Source organism: Budorcas taxicolor, chromosome 17 (assembly GCF_023091745.1).
Source record: "Budorcas taxicolor isolate Tak-1 chromosome 17, Takin1.1, whole genome shotgun sequence".
NCBI lineage: Eukaryota > Metazoa > Chordata > Mammalia > Artiodactyla > Bovidae > Budorcas > Budorcas taxicolor.
This window is the reverse complement of record NC_068926.1, coordinates 21,452,309-21,458,496: the sequence shown is the minus strand read 5'-3', so window position 1 is coordinate 21,458,496 and position 6,188 is coordinate 21,452,309. Positions and strand designations below refer to the sequence as shown.

General features: G+C 37.5%; 1 pseudogene; it reads left to right on the top strand.

The window, feature by feature from the left end:
* The first annotated feature begins 767 nt into the window (after window positions 1–767).
* LOC128062581 (trifunctional enzyme subunit beta, mitochondrial-like) lies at window positions 768–1,963 on the top strand (annotated as a pseudogene).
* Window positions 1,964–6,188: the final 4,225 nt, after the last annotated feature.

Genomic DNA, 6,188 nt, shown 5'->3' with positions numbered 1-6,188 from the left:
GAGGAATTTGAACACTTGGAGAAGATTTATATGTTGCACTAATATTTTATTTCTGCCTAACTGATGATACCTGGTGAGTTAAAAGACCAGTTTAGGGTATAAAAAAAGGCTGAGACGAAAAAACCTACCAGCGTAGAAGTTTATAACCTGTAAAGTTTTCCTTCAAAAGTGAAGGAAAAATAGATTTTCTCAGATAAATAAAAACTGAGGGAATTTGTTACCAGGACACTTATCATGCAAGGAATATTTTTTTGAAGTTTTTTTTTTTTGGCAAAAGAGATAAGGCTCAGAGGCTGCCTTAGCCTCTGCAGGACTTCTGCCCAGGCTCTGGAACATCCGACTCAGACTCAGCCTGGCACTAGCCAGGCCCTCAACATACTTCCTGACTAACCCAAGCCTACCTGCCCACCTCCCACCCCACCAACCCCATGCTGATTTACTGCAGATCCCTTAATGGTACCCTTCACTTTGGCTAAAGGGGCAGAAAGAACTCTTCCTCTATTGAAAGAAAGAAGGCCTATCATGGGGTCAGATGTCAGTCATCTAGTCAGGTGACAGGCAGACAGCTGGGACCCAGCTACACCTCTGGAGTCTGATGGCCTGCAAGAGGGGTTCTTTCTAGACTAGATCCACCCCTAGATCCCTCTCACCCCAGAAACTTGAGGCCAAATGCTGATCACAACTGGAGCCCAAGCTAAGGTGGGGACCACTGCAGTATGACTTCCATCTTGACATTAACTTGAAAAAAATCTTCCAAGTTCAGCAAAATGGGTACACATATTTTCTTGAGACCTCTGAGCTGTTTCTACCAGCTAAAAGCTGCCCCAGCTGCCCAGAAAAAATTAAAGAAGACCTTGGCTAAACCCTATATAAAGTATATGGTGGTGGTAGATAATGTCACACTCCACTTTTGCTGTCAGGCACTTCATATAAAGACCTGATGCCATGTGATTTGACTCAGATTTGTTACATCAAACCAAAGTCTCAAAGGAAATTGTTGGTTACATGCTCTTTGGCATAGTTATACAGGAAGTAAAAACAATGTAGCTAGAGAGTCTGTCCCTTGAAGCTGACCTCTCTGACAAGTCTCCTGTGATCTGTCCCCATGGCTTGCATCTTTGCTAACCAAACCAGGACTACAAGTGTTGGCTTGATTACTTCTAGCCAGTAATGTGGTTGTGGCAGGTGATATAGAGTTAATAGCCTATGTACCTATTTGTCATTTGAGGAAACTCATGCTCGATCTGAAAAAGGCCAAGATTTTAGGTCAATGACTATCTTTAATCCTATCACCTGAGCACGACCATGCATCGCTCTACAGACTGACTTGCTTCTGCCCTGTTGTTTCTCAACTGCAACAGAGTGAGTATGCACTGCATTTGCACAGTCTAGCCAAGAAGGCCCAGGATGAAGTTCTCCTTTCTGATGTTGTATGTCTTCAAAATACCAGCAAAAGATATAGTCACCAAAGATAGTGGCCTTTGTCCTTTCTGAAGTAGATAGTCAAGCTAAAGCCTGCATTCATCAAGCCCTATGGCATAGTGACAGCTGCAAATTCTTCTTTCCTAACTGATGGTGCATCTGCAATGCTCAGGAAAAAAACTCTGGTCACGGGTTATAAGCCGAAGGCACATATGAGGGATTTTGTATATTTGTTTCAGGATTCCAAAGATCAGCTTTCACTTGAACCAACATATGCTACCCTAAAAGTGCTAGAAAAGTTAGGATTAACAATAAATGATATCAATGCCTTTGAATTTCATGAAGCTTTCTCAGGTCATATTTTAACTAACCATAAAGTCATAGATTCTGATTAGTTTGTACAAAACTACATGGATAAAAATGCAAAGTTGCATTGAGTCCTTTGAAGAAGTTTAACAACTGAGGTGAATCAATGTCCCTAAGACACGTGTATGGAGACACTGGCTGCCAACAAATTATGGAAGGACAAAGGTTAGTATGACTTAGTGGCTGTCTATGAGGTAGAGTGCCGGGCCATGCTATGATAGATAACAGACTTGGAGTTTTTGTGCAATACTCACCCTAGACAAGGCAATTTCAATGCATTACTAAATGACATATATATTTCTTAGTTCTTCTTAGGAAACACAATTTGTGGCCTTCTGTAAAATCTTTGCAAGTAAACCTTGCTAGTGTTCTGAGCTTTCCAATAATCATGGCTCACTGCTTTTTCAGGGATTTCTTAGTCATCAGAATCTCACATAGTGATATGTTTAAGCATTTGTTTTTGGTCTCTATTTTCATTAAAGATTAAACAAATGGTTGCAATTTGAGAAAGAGATTAGCTAGGGTTTCAAATCATCTTTATATTATTTGAAAAATATATTCATTCATATTTGTGACCTAAAGAAAAATTATTTCCTGTGAAATACGAACCAACGTGCTTCTGTCTTTATGGAAACATAGTTCAGAATTTAAGCATAATTTAAAGCTTACAATAAATATTTAGATTAAAAAAACCATATTTGCTAACCTTAAACTGGAGAATTGTTGGGGGGGGGGGGAAGAAATAATAATTATTCTTACTAGGTACTCACACTACCCATAAAGTGGTATACTATCATTTGAAAATGGACTTAAACTATATGTGAATACCTATTGCAACATTTATGGTTACCCTGGGACAACCATAAAAATAGCAAAAAAACAGAAGTATAACCTATATGCTAAAAAAAGAGGAAATATGGAATCATGTAAAATGCTCATTTGAAACTACAAAAGGCATATAAAGAGTGGAAGGCAAAGTAGGGAAAAAGAAGGAGAACATTAAATTCAAAACAGTAACAAAGCTGGTAGATATGAGTTCAAATACATCTCTGAATATCAATGGTCCATATGCATCAACTAAATGATAAACATTGTTAGACTGAACCACAAAGCAAGACCCAATTATCTAATGTCTTCAAAAAACTCATTAATATATATAAAAACATGTATAGATTTGAAGTAAATGGTTGGAGAAAAATATAGTAATACTAATCAAAGAAAGCAGAAGTAGCTATATTAATTTCAGATGGAGCAGATTTCAAAGCAAATAGAGTTATTGTGGATAAATAAGGGCATTATGTAATGATAAAGGGGTTAATTTTCCAGTAAAGTATTACAATCCTTAATATTTATACACCTAACACAGAACATAAAACTATGAGAGGCAAAGTCTGATTGAACTAGAAAGAGAAATAGGTGAATCCACTATCATGTTGTAGATGTCAAAACCCTCTCTCAGAAATGGACAGATGAAGCAGGCAGAATAAGAGTAAGGACATAGCTGAACTCAACAAAATCATCAATCAACTGGATATAATTGACATTTATAGACTTAATCTTCCAACAACAGCAGCATACACATTCTTTTCAAGCTCACATGGAACATTCATCAATATAGACCATGTTCTCACTTTAAACACACCTTAACAATTCTAATAGTATAAATCATACAATGTCTATTCTCAGATCACAATGAAATTTAACTAGAAGTCAATAATAGAAAGACAACCAGAAAATATCAAAATATGTGGTGATTAACCAACACACTTAAAGCAATATGTGGACCAAAGAAGAAATCTGGAGAAAAAATTTACAACATTCTTTCTAAAATTAAAAAACAACTTATGAAATTTGTGGGATGCAGCAAAAACTATAATTGGAGGGTAATTTATAGCATAGAATTTATAACATAAATTTAGAGAATACATATACTAGAAAAGAAGATTTATACTATAGACCAAAATCCCTAATGGATATTAATGCAAAAATCCTCAACAAATTATTATGAAGTTGAATGCAACAATGTATGAAAAGAATAATATACTGCAAACAAGTGGGATTTATTCCTGCTAAACAAGGAAGATTGAGCATTCAAAAATCAGTTAATGTAATTCACCAATAGCCTAAAAAAGCAAAACCACATGATCATATCAATAGAGGCAGAAAAAATATTTTACAAAATCCATTCACCATTTATGTTAGAAACTCCCAGAAAACAAGGAGTAGAGCTAAACATTCTCAACTTGATAAAGAATATAAAAATTCTACAGCTAACATCATTCTTTAAACTGGAATAAATATTGCCAGAAGAAATATCAATAACCTCATATATGCAGATGAAACTACCCTTGTGGCAGAAAGTGAAGAGGAACCAAAGAGCCTCTTATGGACAGTGAAAGAGCAGAGTGTAAAAGCTGGCTTAAAAATCAACATTCAAAAAACTAAGATCATGGCATCCAGCCCCATCACTTCATGGCAAATAGTCGGGGAAACAATGGAAACAGTGACAGATTTTATTTTCTTGGGTTCCAAAATCACTGCAGATGGTGACTACAGCCATAAAGGTAAAAGACAATTTCTCTTTGGAAGAAAAGCTATGACTAACCTAGAAAGCATATTAAAAAGCAGAGACATTACTTTGCTGACAAAGGTCCATTTTCAAAGCTACGGTTTTTCCAGTAGTCGTGTATGGATGTGAGAGTTGGACTATAAACAAAGCTGAGTGTTGAAGAATTGATACTTTTGAACTGTGGTGTTGGAGTAGACTCTTGAGAGATCCTTGGACTGCAAGGAGATCCAACCAGTCACTCCTATAGGAAATCAGTCCTGAACATTTATTGGAAGGACTCATGCTGGAGCTGAAACTCCAATACTGTGGCCACCTGATGTGAAGAGCTGACTCATTAGAAAAAACCATGATGATGGGAAAGAGTGAAGGCAGGAGGAGAAGGGAATCACAGAGAATGGGATGATTGGATGGCATCACCAACTCGATGGACATGAGTTTGAGCAAGCTCCAGGAGTTGATGATGGACAGGTAAGCCTGGCATGCTGCAATATATGGGGTCACAAGGAGTCAGACACAACTAAGTGACTGAACTGACTGACTGACTGAACATCATACTTAATGGTAAGAAATATTGTTTTCCCACCAAGATTAGAATAAGGCAAAGATGTCTTCTCTCATCACTCTGTTTCAGTTTTGTACTATAGACATTCTAGTTAGTGTAAACAAGAAAAGGAAGTAAAATATATACTGATTGGGAAGGAAGAGATATAATTATCTTTGTAGATGACATGATCATCTGTGCCGAAAATCTGAAAGAACTGACCCACAAAACTTAAAACTAACCAGCAGAGTTGGAGGATACAAAATTAATACATAAAAATCAATAACTTTCTTACACATCAGCAATGAACAAGTAGAATTTGAGATTAAAAACACAATAGCATAACATTAGTACTGCTGCTGCTGCTACTGCTGCTAAGTCATTTCAGTCATGTCCGACTCTGTGGGACCCCATAGATGGCAGCCCACCAGGCTCCCCCATCTCTGGGATTCTCCAGGCAAGAACACTGGAGTGGGTTGCCATTGCCTTCTCCAACAACATTAGTACTAAAAAAGTACAATAGGTATAAATCTAACAAAATATGTACAAGATCTATATAAGGAAAACTATAAAACACTGATCAATGAAATGAAAGAAAAACTAAATAAATGAAGAGATAGTTTGTATTCATGTATAGGAAAACTTAATATTGTCTCTATTGTTACGATGTCAGTTTGTTGCAGAAACCAGTAATTGAGAAGCCAAGCACCACACTTGGAGAGTTGGAGAACTCAGGTTTATTACCCTGACAGACCCAGAGGCCTTAACACTCCAAGCTCTGAGGCCTGAACAAAGGGGTTACAGAGTTTTATAGACAGACTATAGTGGGCAATAAGCTGGTTTAAACTAAGGGGTTTCAATGTGCAAGAGAATAGCAGTCAAGATGGGGAGAGGGATGCCTGACGTTTACATGGACAGGCATGATTAAGCAGGTTTGCAAGGGCTGGGTAGTTGCAAAGAGCAGGACAAGGGTGAGTGAGATAAGCTCCAGTTCCTAGTATTGTGATAGTAAAGTGAAGTCACTCAGTCGTGTCCGACTCTTTCCAACCCCATAGACTGTAGCCTATCAGGCTTCTCTGTCCGTGGGATTTTCCAGGCAAGAACACTGGAGTGGGTTGCCACTTCCTTCTCCTACTATTGTAAGTCCCCACTTTCTGAGACTATGTGACCTACGTGATCCAAACTTTGCAAGAAGCAAGCTAAGTTACAGAGGCAGAAGGAGTAGGAGGTTATGTAAAATTTTAACTTTTCCTCTTCAAGTTATTCCCATCTTGATTAGAAATTTAATGC